This window comes from Lygodium microphyllum, chromosome 19 (genome assembly GCF_053477565.2).
Source record: "Lygodium microphyllum isolate KBCC chromosome 19, Lygodium_microphyllum_v1.1.10, whole genome shotgun sequence".
NCBI classification, from domain to species: Eukaryota; Viridiplantae; Streptophyta; class Polypodiopsida; order Schizaeales; family Lygodiaceae; genus Lygodium; species Lygodium microphyllum.
This window is the reverse complement of record NC_141153.1, coordinates 37689652-37706285: the sequence shown is the minus strand read 5'-3', so window position 1 is coordinate 37706285 and position 16634 is coordinate 37689652. Positions and strand designations below refer to the sequence as shown.

At 44.9% G+C, this 16634-nt stretch overlaps 1 non-coding gene across 1 annotated transcript; it reads right to left on the bottom strand.

The window, feature by feature from the left end:
• Positions 1–3915: 3915 nt before the first annotated feature.
• LOC148019763 (small nucleolar RNA SNORD36) lies at positions 3916–3983 on the bottom strand. The gene has a single exon (XR_015695015.1). It is a non-coding gene; the product is annotated as a small nucleolar RNA SNORD36 (small nucleolar RNA).
• Positions 3984–16634: the final 12651 nt, after the last annotated feature.

The following is a 16634-nucleotide window of genomic DNA, read 5'->3' as shown; positions in this document are numbered from 1 at the left end:
TGAGTACCTATATTTCAGGTTAAAGGCCTGAAGGGAGAGGCAGCTTCAGTTACCCCCGACTACTTGCCCGGCCCTAACCAAGGGGGTTGTTGACCGCACTGGGAACGTGGACCGAACTCACCGCGAGAGGTCTCTCCATTGAGTTCTACTTGGAGCAGGAGGATGCTTGGGTGCCAGGGGGCTCTGGCCGTAAATCCCTCGCCTTCCGGGTCCTGCACAAGAGGCTAACGTAACTCAGGATTGGATCTCGAGGCCCGCATACTAGTTGACGGTGGGCGGAAGCTTGGAATAGTGATCCCTGGAGATTACTGGATAGCCTTCGGGCAGATTATGGACAAGCCTACGGGTGGAACTCCTTGTATTTCAAAGATAAAATGATGAAATGTTAAAAGAACTTGCTTGATATTGTTTTTCTATGTCACGTGATAAGATTACGTGAAGGAACCAGTGCTTAACAAGGTTAATTAAAGAAGCTGATTGTTATATGTTAAATTAATGTGTTAGATAATTACATAACTAAAACAAACCGAGGAAAGTGCGGAGGATGGGCCATGGGTCCGTTCTATGCTTGGGTGGTCCCGGTTAGCCAGGAACTTTTCTTTAAAAAAATCTCGAAAAACAGCGGAATGATCATCATCATCAAAACGAATAACGAGAACGATGACCTAAAGTTAAGTCTTACCCGATTTACGCTATTTTAGGGGAACGGAATGGGACTATGCCTTATGGTAGAGAGGTTGAGCTTTCCATCCCTCTCGTTTCCCATTCTCCTTGAACCAAGTGCAGCGTGAATCCGCTTCGGACCTAGCGTTTCTGCGTAAAGTAGTTCGCTCGGGTCTAACGCTAGTTGCTGTTAGCTAATGACCCATTAGGAAAACCCTAATTCCGATCGATCCTAACTGGGAACAGCCAGGATACTTCCGCTACGTGGCAGACGTGGGAAGAACTAGATCGCAAAACCCGTAACATTCCATGGGAGTGCCGGGCGGAGCTTTCTAGACATCCTTTCCGATGGACTGCTAAGACGTGTCCTGGATGATACTAGGGGACACATTACAAGTTGGTATCAGAGCCCACCAATAACGGAATTGTTGTTATGAGATCTTTAAAAAATGAAGTAAAGAAATTGTTGATATCCAAATATTTTCTCATCTTCAATGCTGTCTTGCAGAACTATGAAGCGTGGAACAAGTTTTTGGTGTTTCGGGTCATGTTTATGACTGCAATGCATTCTCCCCTTTATAGACAAAGAATTGGGATGATGAACATCCTGGAGCAGATTCATAATCCATCACCTTTATACATAGAACGAAGATGGACGGGGTCTTCAGGAATTTACTATATAGCCGCCCACCGGTTTGCTTATCTACAGACCAACCTAAAGAGGATCAAGTGGTTGGAAGACTTGAACGTCGTGAAGTTGTTCATTTTTGTGAAAGCTCACGTAAATTCGACTTTACATATTCAAGGTCGGAGGGTTGAAATGAACTCATATGTTTATGAGGAAGTAACCCGTGTAATCCCAGCTGACAGGATTAAAGTATTGGGCTGCCATGAGAAGTACGGATTCCAACGGAAAGGGTATCCTGAACTTCCAATGAATTATCGATTCCTAAAGATCCATGACCCAAAACCCTACTATTACACAGTTCTTGTAGACAAATGTAATACAACGTTTTTCTCCCCAAACTGAATGTAATGATTGGATTATCATCACACGAGACGTTGTATAAGGCTACGCCCATGTAAATACAAATAAAGACTTCTTTTATCAATATCTGGCTGTGCATCAGAGTTGTTAAAAAATTAAGTAGCTTCATTATTTACGAGATAGCTGAACTAAAGACAAGCTAACGTCAATTATCATATAATAACATTAAGAAAACTTTTATCCAGGCACAACCCCAGGTACATGTTCCAAATTCGCCCCCTACATCAAGTACTGCTGTGACCCAGGAGAAGAAGTTCCTCCTCAAGCAGATAAAGCCACCCGAGTTTGAGGGGAGAGGCAGATTCGTCCAGTCTAATGCTAAAATTTGGATTGAATCTATGGAGGATTACTTTGAAGCAACTGGTACTGCACCTACCAATCAGGCCATGCTCGCCAAGTTAAAACTCGCCGGCGAAGCTAGACTTTGGTGGAAACAATGGTGCAGGGATCAAGGGACTTCAGAGGGGTCCGTTACCTGGGAGAAGTTAAAGAAAGCCGTGCAGGGGAGATATTTGCCACCTGCATATCGTACATAGAAAATGAATGAGTTCTACAAGCTAAAACGGCTAGGACTTACTCTTGACGCATACTACTCTAAATCCGTCTCACTTTTAAAGTATGCGCCACAGATGGACATGACACAGCAGGTGTCCAAATTTTGCGGGGCTTAAATCCACCCGTAAATACCCGTCTTGAATCTATGGGTCCATCAGATCTTCAGGATGCACTCATTCAAGCGGCGCCTATAATTCAAGAGGTGCAAGCTAGACCAAGGGGTAACAAAACTTGGTCCTATAGTGACCCGAACAGAGGAGCATTCAGACCTCAAGTGAAGAGAGTTCAAGGTCACAATCAGGGACAAAGGAAGAAAGCAAGGACAAATAACCTGAAAAACTTTGTTCCTACTCAAAGTAATGGCCAAAACCTCCGATGTTTCCACTACAACGAAGCCGGTCACTTCAAGAGGCAATGTCCCAAGCTCAGCGGAGGACATCGTCAAACGCCTTTCCAAGGTGCAGGCCGCGGTCAAGGAGCCGCCACCTGGAGCCCCAAGAGGAACACCAAGGAAAAGGGAATTCTCTTGCAAGAAAATCTATCTTGTAACATCAACAAGCTTGTTTATCATGTTTCATATGATCACAATGAAGAAAAGAACACCAGGCACAACAAATCTTCATGCAGCATCATGTAAATCTCCCACGGATTTTAATAGAATCAACCATATTCTTCAATATCTTCACAAAATCCATCAATAGAACAAAGAAAGCAAAGGAATACACCATCTTTGAATGGAAAAACATCACATAGTATTCATCTTTAATATCTTCATAGTCTTCTCTCTCAATCTCTCATATGCAATCACTCTGTTTGAGTAGAATTGGCTATCTCTGACTCTCTCTATCTCACTCTCCATCAATAATACATCATATCCTCACTACAATCTCTCAAAATTACTCTCAATAATCACTCTTAGGTCGTGGATACCCCTCCCAAGAGGTATGTCTAATATGAAGAGTCACCAGAGCCACTATAGTGTCCTTTCATAGCTCACTACTGTCACTTCACTCTAGTCTTCTCTTGAGTCTTCAGCAGCTACTTCTTCCACTTCTTTCAGCTCTTTTGCACTTGTATTCACCTCTTTCCAAGGCTAGAAAACTTTCCCAAAGTCACACATACATTCCACAGAACACTTACAGAAGCATACAGAACAGTCTACAGAACAGCACCAGAACAGCTACAGTACAGAACAGAACAGAAGCAGAACAGTCTACAGAAGACCTACAGAAGGTTACAGAAGGTTATCAAAACCTCATAACTCACTCTCAAACCATTTCAATCTCTCACAAACCATTCAATAAACTTTCACAATATCTCATTCTTCATCAATCAATACTCCTTCCCTCCTTACAGAAGACAATCAAAACAAAACAGACCAAAACAGAACAAAACAGAAGGTATACAGAACCATTCAGAACCTATCAGAACATCACAGAACCATCAACAAACATCATGATCTTCCAAAACACAATCAATATCATCCAAAACACTCTCAATCCACTTCCAAATCAATCAATCATCCCATAAAATCAACCATTCAGCTCTCAAAAACAACCAAAATCAGCCAAAAAACAAGTCATTTCAACACTCAACATATCCCCACACTTAATAAGGAAGCGTCCTCGCGACCCAGGAAAAAGGGAATACAAGTTCAGGGAAAAGCTCAACTTTGATCTTCAATATCTTTTCAAAAAGAATCCATCCACCATGACCCCAACGTATAACTTGTTTCTGATAGAAAAATACAAAGAAAGAAAAACCCTTTATACATTAACACCTCTTATCAAACTAAAAAAATCACCACAAATTTGTAAAGGATATAAGAGTTTGCTTCTTCTTCATCAGCATCTGCTTCAACTCTCCAACCACGACCCCAACTCTACAAATCTCCAAAACATAGCTCGTACACGAAATCCAATAGGAAACCACCACGTTCGTTTGACATAAAGGAACTCACAACACAAACACTAATACACAACACAACCATCTGAATGACTCCTTCAAAAAGAGAGTTGTTCATTAAAAGCTTCCACCATACATTGGAAAGGCATCAATGAAGATGATCCCGCTTAAAAGATTGATGCTGTCGGAATTGATCCATAGATAAGGATTCATCTACAAAGTTTTTGGGAGGATTTTGGAAAAATTGGAGACAGCACATCCTTTCCAACAAGACCAAGTATCTGCTAGGTAAACAAAGGGCATGAAAATACAATATCTCCAGCTGCTGGGAATCAATGCTAACATTGACATTCATGCATAACTTTGGAATAGGCTTTGAATCATTATGAGAGTGCCTATGCATATACGCCAGGTACCAAGCAAAGTGAGCAGTTAATCTCACTGAGGGATCTGCAGACTGTGAATATTGTTGGGCAAAATGAACATAGTTTTGATAAGCTTGACTGGAAGCTGTCCATTCTCCTGGAATTACTGGCCAATTAATCTGCGGTCCTGTAAGGCAATCATCCAAACTCCATCCCCTTCTTCTGGAAATCTGATTATCAAAACCGTCACAGTCACTAACCAACTGAGGTGGTTGAGATATGGAAGTGTTAGGAGAGGGTAGTGGAATAAGGGAAAGTGGATGAAGGGAAGGATAGGAAAAATCATAAAAGGAAGAAAAGGTTAAAGAAGGAGTGGCAGAAATTTGTAAGGAATCACTAAGGAAAGGTGTTAACTGATAAATAGGAAATGTGGAGGGTACATTTATGAGGGGTGAAGGACAGGGTGGAGAAGGGGAAAATACCCTATCCTCAATAAAGGAACAGTAAGTGAAAATAGGAATTTGAGGGAAATTTGAAGGTTGGAAAAGAAGGGGTAAAATTATTGTGGAATTAGATTGACAAAGGGAAATATATATAGCATAGTGGTGAGCCATTTGTTGGTAATAGAGGAGGGTAGGAACAGAAGGTCCCAGAAGAGATCGTCTATGATAGGCATCAAAGAAGGTAGCATCAAATGGATTATGTTTGGAAAGATAGGTTAAGAGATCCATCCTCAATTTGTTAGTACTCTGGGCAAAGGTAGGAGCTGTGTTTTGTCTTTGATTAAGAACCACCAAATCAATCATGGGATGCCACGAATTATCATGACAATCAGCTACTTTTGAGGAATAACTCTGGAACATGTCAGCTATGCGCAACTCCAAATGATTGACATATAAAACAGCCTATAAGACCACATCCCCCACATACCATGCCATATCTACCTCATCTGGAATTAACAAATCTCCTCGGAGATACATGTATGACATCAACATGGTGTCTGGCGTGACAGAATCTTCAAAGACCATTCTGACTACCTCTGTCAATAACTCAGCAGACCAAGCCCCACTCCAGCCATCCTCTGGAAAAGGTAAATCCATCGTGGAAAGCTTCATATAGAAAACCATCTTCTGTAAGTGGTAGTGAACAAAGAAAGAATGGTCAGGTAAGACATATTCCTGAAACTGCTCAAAGGTAGACTATAACAAGTCCATTCTGGACTGCAATCTTTCCACTTTGTCTTGGAATAGAGGGCACAAAGTAGCATGTCTCTGTAGAGCAGCCAAATCCTACTGTGAAAGAGAAGGAATTAATGGAACAGGAGGGCTTGGAGGAACAAAGCGGGACTTTGCAAGCTAATCTTGCAACTGCTGGATTTGGGAAGCTTGGTTGGCCACTGTCATTAGTCATCTATAAAGCTGAAAGCTTGTCATCTAAGATAGCTTGGAATTCTTGCGCTTCGCTGGACATCCTCTCCTTCTCCTCTGAAAGGCTAGTAACTTGGGATTGAGCCTCGAATAACTGGGTCTTCAATGAAGAAATCTCCTCGCTTTGGGTGGCAACCAGTTGGGTTTGCTGTTCCATTTGCTTAAATAAATCTGCTAGGGTATCCTTAGCAGAAGCTAACTCAGATGTTGCCTTATGCAACTGGTCTTTGGACTGCACGAGCTCTTCATAAAAAGATGCGTACAGCTGTTGAACATAGGCTGTCACTGACAACTCAATGGAACTTTGAATATCCTTGCAGAGGAAAGGAATGGCATCTCCTGAAACGAGACTGTTCAGGGAAGGAACTGAGATCTCCAAGGATCCTTCTCGATGTGCTCTGAACAGGTTATTACAAGTGAGATACCCAGGGAGTTCACTACCAGAGGTAGCAAGGATAGGCACTGAGGGAAGTACAGCAGGGGCTTTATCCGCTACCCGTTTCAAGCGTTTGCGTTGTATGACCAGGGGAGGCGGAGAATCATCATCCTCTATGTCAATGGGTGCTGACTCTTCTGAAGGTGGAGGAGGAGGTACTGGATCTGATGGAGGAGGTGGAGGCACAGTCTTCTGTAAACCTGAATAGGTCAAGAAGGCAGACAAATATGATCCATATGTGACATTGGTAACATTACCCCTGGTGACTTTAACAAAATGCTGATCCATTTTAGTAAGGAGGTAAGTGCTCCAATCAATAGCAACTCCTTTTAGCACCATCCTGGAGGCTGTGAAAAGCTCTTTGGACAAATAGTGGGATGGCGTTTTGGCAGGCATAAACCTGTCCTGAAGGAACTGACAGATCGTCTTCCATACGGGATCAGTAATCATAGAAAAAGAAACTCCTGAAGAGTTTATCACCTTCTTAACATCAAGGACTTCCCTTGTCTGCTTTTGCAACAGCTTGAGAATCTCTTCATTAGAGAAGAGCTGACGAGTGGTCACAAAAGGTTCTCCTTTGAAGGGAAGAGACAGAGCCTTCCCTAGGCCGCGAGATGTCAAAGTCATAGACATGCCCTGGACTACGCCTGTCTTCTTGCTGTAAGAGGCCAGGAACTCATCACATAACGACGGATCCTCCGGAAGCAATGGAAAAGGAGTGGCCACAAAAGCAGCAAGTCTTGCCTTCGTAAGAGGCTCAAAATTAAGTAGGGAAGAGTAATCCCTACTAACTAGTGGGACGTACTGGATAGGGGGAGGAGCATGAGAAGGCGCCATTCAGATGGTTACACACACACCACAAACACAGACAATCAAGGAGAATGCCTGCAAAGCAACAGACAAAAAACCAAGGATAAGAGAATTACCAATAAAACGTGACACGACCTACTAACCCCAAGCAAACCACATTCTAGAAAAATTTTGACATGACCTTGAGACAAATGCGACCGAAAGCTTCATGCGATGCATCAGACAAACACCCAGAACCCCGTATCAGGCAATAAAAGAAAAAACTGCATACCGTACCCGTAACCGTAACAAAGACAGCAAACCAAAACAATACCACATCCGACACATATCAAAACTATATCTGTGATAAACCAAGACTGGACCATGGAAAATAACACTAAGAACTGCGCATACCCATCCCACGAAACGGTTCATTAAAAAGGGGAATTAAGTGCAGTGAGGGGGGATTAATTTAATGAAGGGTTGATTTTAATAAATTATTAAAAATTGGTGAAGTTTTATTAGGTGATAAACCTTAGCAAGAAAACGGCGGTTCCTTATTATAAATTTATTTACCAATTATTAGGTTAAAACAGTGCAGTTATGCGATTCCCGGACTTCGATTCCCGACTGGGTCTCTAAATGCAATTCATTAATTACAAATTAAGGTGATGTGGAGCGCTTTTTTGCCAGCGCGTGCTCATGTGACGGCTAGTTTATTTTATTTAAAAAAAATTAAAGTGCCTCTTTAGCGCACGTAGCGCGTGCTAAGTGAACGGCTGGTTTATTTTAATTAAAAAGTATGTGTGTTTAGCGCGAATGCGCGTGGAAACTGTGGGTGAATTAAAGGGTTCATTTTAACAATTAATTTGTGATTAAGGGGGAAAATGAAAATAAATAAAGCACATAAAATAAATACCTGGAAGGGGTGTGTATGTAATGTAGAAATGCGCAGGAAGAGTCCACCAAAAGAAGGGAATCCAGGAAAGGAAAAGTAAAGATCACTGATGAAACAACAATGACAACACCTTAGCGGATGGGTGGATTTGGTTTGTGTTGGTTGTTTATGTTGATTTTTATTTTTTATTTTTTATTTTTTATTTTATATATATTTTTTTATTTTTTTGTGTTAAGTTGTGATTATTTATGTTTGAATAAAGGGAAAATGATGAAGGGAGGTGAGGGAAAATTTTTTAGAATTTTGTTAGAATTTTTTACTATTTTTAAATGAATATTCTACATTTATTGGCAATGTAGGGGATTAAGTGAGGAAATATTTAATTTTCAGAAATTTTAGGGTATGCAATTGCCAGCAGAAAAATTTCCAAAAATTGGCAAAAGGCAAAAGGAATTTTTAGAAATTTTTTTGAAATTTTTTTATGGAAAAATTAATGTAGTGATTAATTAAGTCACCTAAATCACATTAATCAGATAAGTCAGTGAGGCATAAGTCAGTTAAGTCTGGTTAGTGGGGATAAGTCATGTTAGTCTACCTAAATCAAGTCAGGTTAGTCTAGGTTGCTTAGGTTAGTCAACTAGGCTAGGTTAGTCAACTAAGTTAGGTTAGTCAAGGTAAGTTAACTAGGTAGGGGTTAGTTAATTAAGTTGACTATGGTTAGGTTAGTCTAGGTTAACTATAGTTAGGTTAGTCAACTAACTAGGGGAGGGTTAGTAAACTAACTAGGGTTAGTTTAGGGAACTAACTAGGGTTAGTTTAGGAAACTAACCTAAGGTTAGTTGGTTAGGGGGTGGATTAGGTTAGGGTGACTAGGGGGTTAGGGGGTTAGACTAACTACTTTAGGGTTAGTGTAAGTTAATTAGGGTTAGTTTAAGTAAATTAGAGTTAGTTTAACTAACCTAGGGTTAGAGAGGGGTTAGAGAGGAGGAGGTGGTGGGGTCGGCGGCGGCGGCGTCCAGGCGGTGGCGGCTTCAGCGGCAGAGGAGGTGGAGGTGGCAGGCGACTTCCGGCGGCTCCTGGGGCGGCGCGACGGCGTCCAGGCGGTGGCAATTCCAGGGCGCGGCGGCACTTCCGGCGGAGGAGGGGGAGGGACGGATGCGCTGGGGGAAGGGGAGGGAAGAGAGGGAGGTCGTCGGCGGCTGGCGGCGGCGGCGTCCAGGCGGTGGCGGCTTCAGCGGCAGAGGAGGTGGAGGTGGCAGGCGACTTCTGGCGGCTCCTGGGGCGGCACGACGGCGTCCAGGCGGTGGCAATTCCAGGGCGCAGCGGCACTTCCGGCGAAGGAGGGGGAGGGACGGACGCGCTGGGGGAAGGGGAGGGAAGAGAGGGAGGTCGTCGGCGGCTGGCGCGAGGAGGAGAGAAGGACGGCGGCGGGGGGGAATAGGAAGGAAGGCGGCGGGCGGGGGGGGGGGGGGGGTAGGGAGGAGACAGCGGACGAGCGGGGGGTAGGCAGGAAAGCGGACGGGGGGGTAGGGAGGAAGGCGGAGACGGCGGGGTAGGGAGTAGGCAGGTAGGCTGGGGGAAGGAGGCGCTGGAGGTAGGGGAAGGAGGCAGCGGCGCGGGCGCTGGAGAAGGGGAGAGAAGAGAGGCGGCAATGGGCAGAGGCTGGAGGAAGGAGAGAGGGATGGAGGAGCGCTGCGATGGCCGCTGGGGAAGGGGAGAGGAGGAGCGCTGGGGGGAGAAGGCACGGACGTCGGGGGGAAGGAAGGAGAGAGAGAGAAAAGAGAAAGAAAGAGAGAGAGAGAGAAAGAAAGAGAGGGAGAGAGAGAAAGAGAGGGAGAGAAACGGGCGGTTGGGGAGAAGGGGTGGGCAGTTAGGGGAAAGGGGTGGGGGGCCCATGGGGGGGGCCATGGGGTGGGCAGGTGGGGGGCAAGGGCGCGTACCCCCGTCCCGCGCTCATGCACGGGGCGGGGTAAAAAAATTTGCCGTGACGGGATTGAAATGACGCGGGGAAGATGGTACGGGTTACGCGGACACGACCGGGGCGCGTGGAGACTCGTAAAATCGAAAACGCGCGTTCACGCGCAAAACGGGGCGAGAAAAAACGTAAAAAGAAAGAAAAATTAATAACTCCCAATCCGGATGTCAAAACGAAATAGCGTAAAAACAAAAAGTGGGCAGGACAACAGGGGGAAAACAAGGAAAATATGGGACGGGGGTTCCGGGAGGGGTAAAGGGCGGTCACGTGCAAAAAACACAAAAAACGAACCAAAAATCTGAATTAAAAATTAATATCAAAAGATCCGTGCATCGGAATGAGGTGCAGAAAAAAGGAAAACTGTGCAGAAAGATGTGCCCGACAATATTATCACCTCAAAACATAATTCCAACTGAGATAAGACGCGTTCACATGGGAAAAACCCAAAAAAAAAACCCAAAAATGGGATCGAAAATTAATATCGGATAAACCGTTCACCGGAATGACATGCAATAAGAAGGAAAAATGTCCGCAGGAAGGGGTGGCACAGGGTTATCACGTTAAACCGCAGTTCCGGTGGAAGGAGGAGGGGTTCACATGTGAAAAACACCAAAAATACTCCCGAAAACACATGTAAAAATTAATAATAAAAAATCCAGAAGTCCAAAGAGGGTGGAGGAAAAAGGAAAAAGGTGAGGGGAGGCACAGGGGACACGGCTGTCAAATCAAATTGGAATTCCGATGCAAATAGGGCAGGTTCACATGGAAAAATGTCAAAACTACGCATGAAAAAGTCTTTTAAAAAACCGGAAAATTAATAACGGACAAACCATGTATCGAAATGATGCGGAATAAAAAGGAAAAATATCAGGGAAAAAGTGCTGGTCAGGGCTATGACATCAGATCACGGTTCCGAAGCAAGAAAAGCGCATTCACATGGAAAACCGTCTAAATTGCGTAAAATGCTTCAAAAGTTAATAACTCAAAAACCGTGCACCGGAACAAGGGTAGGTAAAAAGGAAAAATGGACCGTTCAATGGGAGGAACAGGCCTATAAGGTTGGATTTGGATTTTGGTGAACGTAGGGTGCATTCACATGGAAAAATCTCAAAATCAGGGAATGAAGGAAAACTGCAAGGGAAGAGCCCCAAGGGTGGGTGGAACATAACCGGAAGGGTGGGAAGGGATCCCATTAGGGTAAAAGCAAGGCAAAGCATTCATGCATGAACAGGTTAAGGCAGATGCAAAAGGGTATACACGGGAGACGCGCAGGGACGCGTCCCCACACTTAAGACCTTAACGGATAGGGTTAACCGAACATTAGGGACCTAGGACCACGCCACAGACCATCCACTAACTTCCCCACACTTAAAACATGACCATCACTAAGAAACAAAAGTTGTAGGGTTAGAAAAACTTGGCCCGTTTCGTCAAAAAGCAAGGTTGAGTATCGATGGCACGTCCAGTGTTATTGTCGGTGCTGGAGGGACCAAGGCATCTTCTCGGCACACGTCCGTCATGGCAGGGACCACGCGGCAGCACCCAGGGAGGTAGCTGATTGAAGGAATCACAGGAAATTCATCGATGATGAGGAATACTACACTCAACTCACAGTCACTCAATTGGAATGAAAGAACAGTCACTCGCCCCATGACTAATTATCACTCGCGGAAGAATGATTAAAACCCATATCTCATACCCGGTTGAGGAATCAACAAGGGGGAAATGGTGCAAAGGGAGTATGCCAGGGTGCACAGTTGATGGTGCATTAGTGCGTCTAACCCGTCTGGCATAAGTGCAAGGAGGAAGGCAAGGGAGCCTTACAGTGCAGTGTACAGAACAGGGTGATGTGTCTTGTGTTGACGGTAAAGACCCATCCCGTGGGTGCATAGGGAAACGGGAACATACCTGACTCCAAGTGTCGTAACGTCCCTCAATCTCACCTCTCGGTATTTGATTGAAGAAACTCCAGTCACACTCAGCCCACCCTCTGTCTCACTCTCTATTGATAGATACAGAAGGGCAGTCTTTTCCTAAAACCCATTGATGTAATCCTCACAGGCACTTGTGCAAAGATTGTATGCCTTGTGCGCATTTGATGGTGCAACTGTGCATCCCGCCCTGTGCCGGCATACGGTGTAAGAAGGAAGGCAAGGGAGCCTTATGGTGCAGTGCACAGAAACAAATTGTGCTTTGTGCTTTGAGAGGCCCATCCCGTGCGTGCAACTCTTCATTCACACTTCTCACCTCTCATTTGATTGGAAGGGAAAAGACTGGTCTCTCGATCCACCCTCTGTCTCACTCTCTGTTGATAGATACAGAGGGCAACCGTACTCACTTCCCCATCCGGTTAGGATGAAAGCTCACATCACTCAAGGGGTTGTCGATGAAGATCGCTTCGTCAATTGTTGAAGAGGCGTACCCAGGGAGGTAGCCATCAAATCGAACATTGTGTTGGATAGGAATATGTCGTCTGCTAGAGGACAGATAGTCACTTTGCAAAGAGACCCAGGACACAGCGTACCAAGGGAGGTAGCGTCAGAATTGGATCCGAGGGATATCAATTAATGAATCCACTTTCTGGACTGCTGGGTGTTACCACCTTTTCCACAGCCAGCTTCTCGCCCAAGGGTGTTTATCACCTTTTCTTGGAACGAGGCCTGCTATGACAGGGAATTGCTTCCTTTTCTCTCATAACAGATTTGTTTGTTTGTTTTTTTTTTCTTTTCTTCTTTGTTTTTTTTTTTTCCTTATTTTCCCATATTCCCGAGGGTGTTTTCACCTTTTCTCAAAGAATAGGTCGGCATGACAGGGACCTAAGTCCTTTTCTCCCATGACCGATATGTTTTGTTTTTCTTTTTTCTTTTTTTTTTCTTCAAATTGAACAAGGGAATGGTGGAAAGACCATGTGTCAGAACCCACCTCGCCACTGTCGCTGGTGGAAAATAGAGGATAAGAAATCAAGGCTGGAAGGGGGTTTGGAGGGGACAGAGGGTTGCACCCTCTTCATCAGAAGTGATTGAAGAACGGCTATCAGAAGTAGCATCATAAGAAGTACAATGCCGCGCCAACGAGGGAAAGGATCAAGTGTCCGTAATTGTCAAGATCCCCAAGGAGGGAAGTACTTCTTCAAGCGATATCCGTTGATCAGAAAGGGATCATCAGAGGCATCCATGGTCTGTACTTGGACAGAGCCATTAGGGTTGACTGCAAGTACCTTATAGGGGCCCATCCACCGCTGTTAAGCTTGCCAGGAAACTTGCCAAATCGTGAATCATAGGCTAGGACCAAATCTACTGCTTTGAACTCCTTGTGCTTGATGAAACTGTCATGGTAAGCCTTGCGTCGAGCTTGCGTGGCTTCCATGCACTGGAGAGCCATCCTGCGAATTTCGTCCAAACATTCCAAGTGCAGGAGACGGCGTTGCAGTGAATCATCATCCCCCAAACGCTCTTTGATCGCCACTCTCAAAGAGGGTAGTTCCAATTCAACAGGAAAAACAGCGTCTGTTCCATACACGAGCTGGAAGGGTGTCTGTCCTGTTCCTGCTTTATGGGAGGTTCTGTACGCCCAGAGGGCCTCTGTAAGTCGATCATCCCAATCACGACGACGTGCAGCAATTGTTCTTGTCAGAATCGAGCAGAGGATGCGATTGGTGACTTCGACTTGGCCATTGGCTCTGGGGTAATAAGGAGTGGACTTGCGATGGCGGATCTTATACAACTCTGTCAACTCTTCCATGACTTTGTTGAGGAAATGAGTGCCTCTGTCACTTACCAGCTCTAAGGGACTGCCAAAACGGGTGATGATATTCTCATACATGAACAGGGCCACGCTGTTACCATCGTCCCGCTTTAGGGCTTTAGCTTCACACCACTTTGTGACATAATCCGTACATACGAGGATGTATCGGTTCTGTTTCCTTCTGGTAGGAGGATCGATCGGACCGACGAAGTCAATGCCCCACTTCTCAAACGGCTTCAAAGGAAGGATAGGTTGCAGTGGCATGGCACTTGTCTTGGTGGGTTTCCCCATTCTTTGACAAGCATCACATCTTTTACAGTAATCATAGGAATCTTTGTGGATGGTAGGCCACCAATATCCCGCTAGCAGAGCCTTCCTGGCTGTAGCTTCTCTTGCAAAGTGACCTCCACATGGCTCGTCATGGCAAGCCTTCAGAACAATCCCAATCTCATCTCTTGCAACACATCTTCTGAGCACTTCATCTTTGCCTTTCTTGTACAATGCACCGCCTAGCAGGGTGTATGGGGCTGATTCTAGCATGAGCTTCTTCCTTTCCCGACTAGAGATACCAGGAGGGTATTGTTGGGTTGCCAGCAGATTGGCAATGTCTGCATACCAGGGAGTTACAGTCTCTACCAAGAATAGGGAAGCATCAGGGAGGTCTGGATCATCCTGCTCCTCATCTGCAGTTTGTGGGATACGCGACAGATGATCAGCCAGAACATGGGAACGACCAGGCTTAGTAATCACCTCAAAGTCAAACTCCTGGAATAGAAGGAGCCATCTCATCATTCGTCCTTTCACATCTGCTTTGTTCATCAAGAAGGACAGGGCCTCATGATCCACATAAAATTTAAAGTGGGTAGATAGGAGGTAATGGCGAAACTTCTCCAGGGCAAACACCATTGCCAAGCACTCCAGCTCGGTCACTGTATAGTTCCGTTCCCTATCAGTGACTTTCCGGCTTGCGTAATAGATCGGTTGATCCAGCTTCGAGGAACCCTTCTGGCAGAGGACAGCACCTAAACCTTCAATTGATGCATCAGTGTGTACGTGGAACTCTTTCGTCCAATCAGGAGGTTGCAGAATGGGTGCTTCTATCAAACACTGCTTCAAAGTGTGAAAGGCTTTGTCACATTCATCCGTCCAAGTAAACTCTACATCTTTCCTCAGAAGCTTGTGCAAGGAAGTTGCCTTTGTTGCAAAGTGGGCTATGAACCGTCTATAGTAACCCACATGGCCTAGGAATCCCCTCAACTGTTTGAGGTTGGTGGGTGCTGCCAGAGCTGCGATCTTTTCGATCTTTGCAGGGTCTGTTGATATCCCTTGTGCTGAGACAATGTGGCCCAACAGAACTCCAGAAGAAACCCCAAAGATGCATTTGTCGGGGTTGAGGGAAATCCCATACTCTCGGCATCGGTCAAAGCATTGTTCCAGGTGTTCCCAATGTTCACGGATCAAACTATAGACACAAAAGTCATCCAAATATACCTCAATAAAGTCGTGCAGATGATTTTGAAATGCGGCCATCATGACTCGTTGGAAAGTAGCAGGGGCATTGCAGAGCCCAAATGGCATCACTCGGTAAGCGTAGGTCCCCCATTCTGTGGTGAAGGTTGTTTTGGATTGGTATTCTTCTGCGATTTGGACTTGGTTGTATCCGCTGAATCCATCCAAAAGAGAATAAAGTTCATGTCCTGCCACTGTGTCCAACAGTTGATCTGTGAAAGGGATAGGAAAGTGATCCTTCTTTGTTTTGGAATTAAGCTTTCGGAAATCCACACATATGCACAATTTGCCATTCTTCTTGGGTACAACCACAATGGGTGAAACCCATTCACTATTTGCCACTGGATAGATGAACTCGGCTTCCAGAAGCTTCAGCAGCTCCGCTTTCACCAATGTGGAATAATTCGGGTTCATCCGCCTCTTTCGTTGCCGTACTGGCTTGGCATCAGGCTCCAAGTCAATATGATGTTGACATATTGTGGGATCAATCCCCTTTAGGTCTTTGTAGGACCATGCAAACACGTCAAATTTTCTTTCAACAAGTTATACAAGGTTGACAACTCCTCTTCTGGGAGACTGCTACCCACCTTCAAGTGGCATTCAGTGCCTTCCGCATCCACAAAAGTTAACTGCCTTTCACCTTCTACTTCACGGATGAAGGTCCCACAGACTGCTTCTGGGTACAGATCCGACTCCTTCAAAGGAGTGGTGTCCTCTTCTGATGTCCCACTAGAACCAATTTCTTCTTTTGGTGGACTTAGGTTGCTATTTAAGATATTGGAATGGGATTAAAGCTGTTTCGGATTTGGTGTCAAAATTAATTACCTCTGGGCTTGAGGACTCATCTTCTGAAGATGACACATCTAGGAACGTCACATAGCAAGGACCCTCTGATGCCTGTTGGGTTTGTGGGACTGGTCCTTGTTGGCACGGTGCATCATCATCATCTTTCTTTGGCAAGGATAGGTTAGGATGGTATGAGCCACTGCTGAAAGACGGCTTGTTCTTCTTAATCCACGTCTTATAAAGGTTTTGCATATGAGAAGATCCATTTACCAAACCAAATGGTACCATCACCATTCTGTCCCATAGCATGAGCTCATCGGCTTCTGATGCTTCTGGAACTTCTTCCTCAAATGTATCCTCTTCAAGTGGGATAGATTCTTCTGTTTCACTTTCATAATCTTCTTCGTCCATATCATATCCATCCTCTTCTGTCTCTGTCTCTGCGTCTGCTTCTGTCTCTGCTTCTGCTTCTGCTTCTGCTTCTGTTGCTGCTTCTGTCTCTGTAGGAGCTCTGTAACAGAAGAATAGATTCTC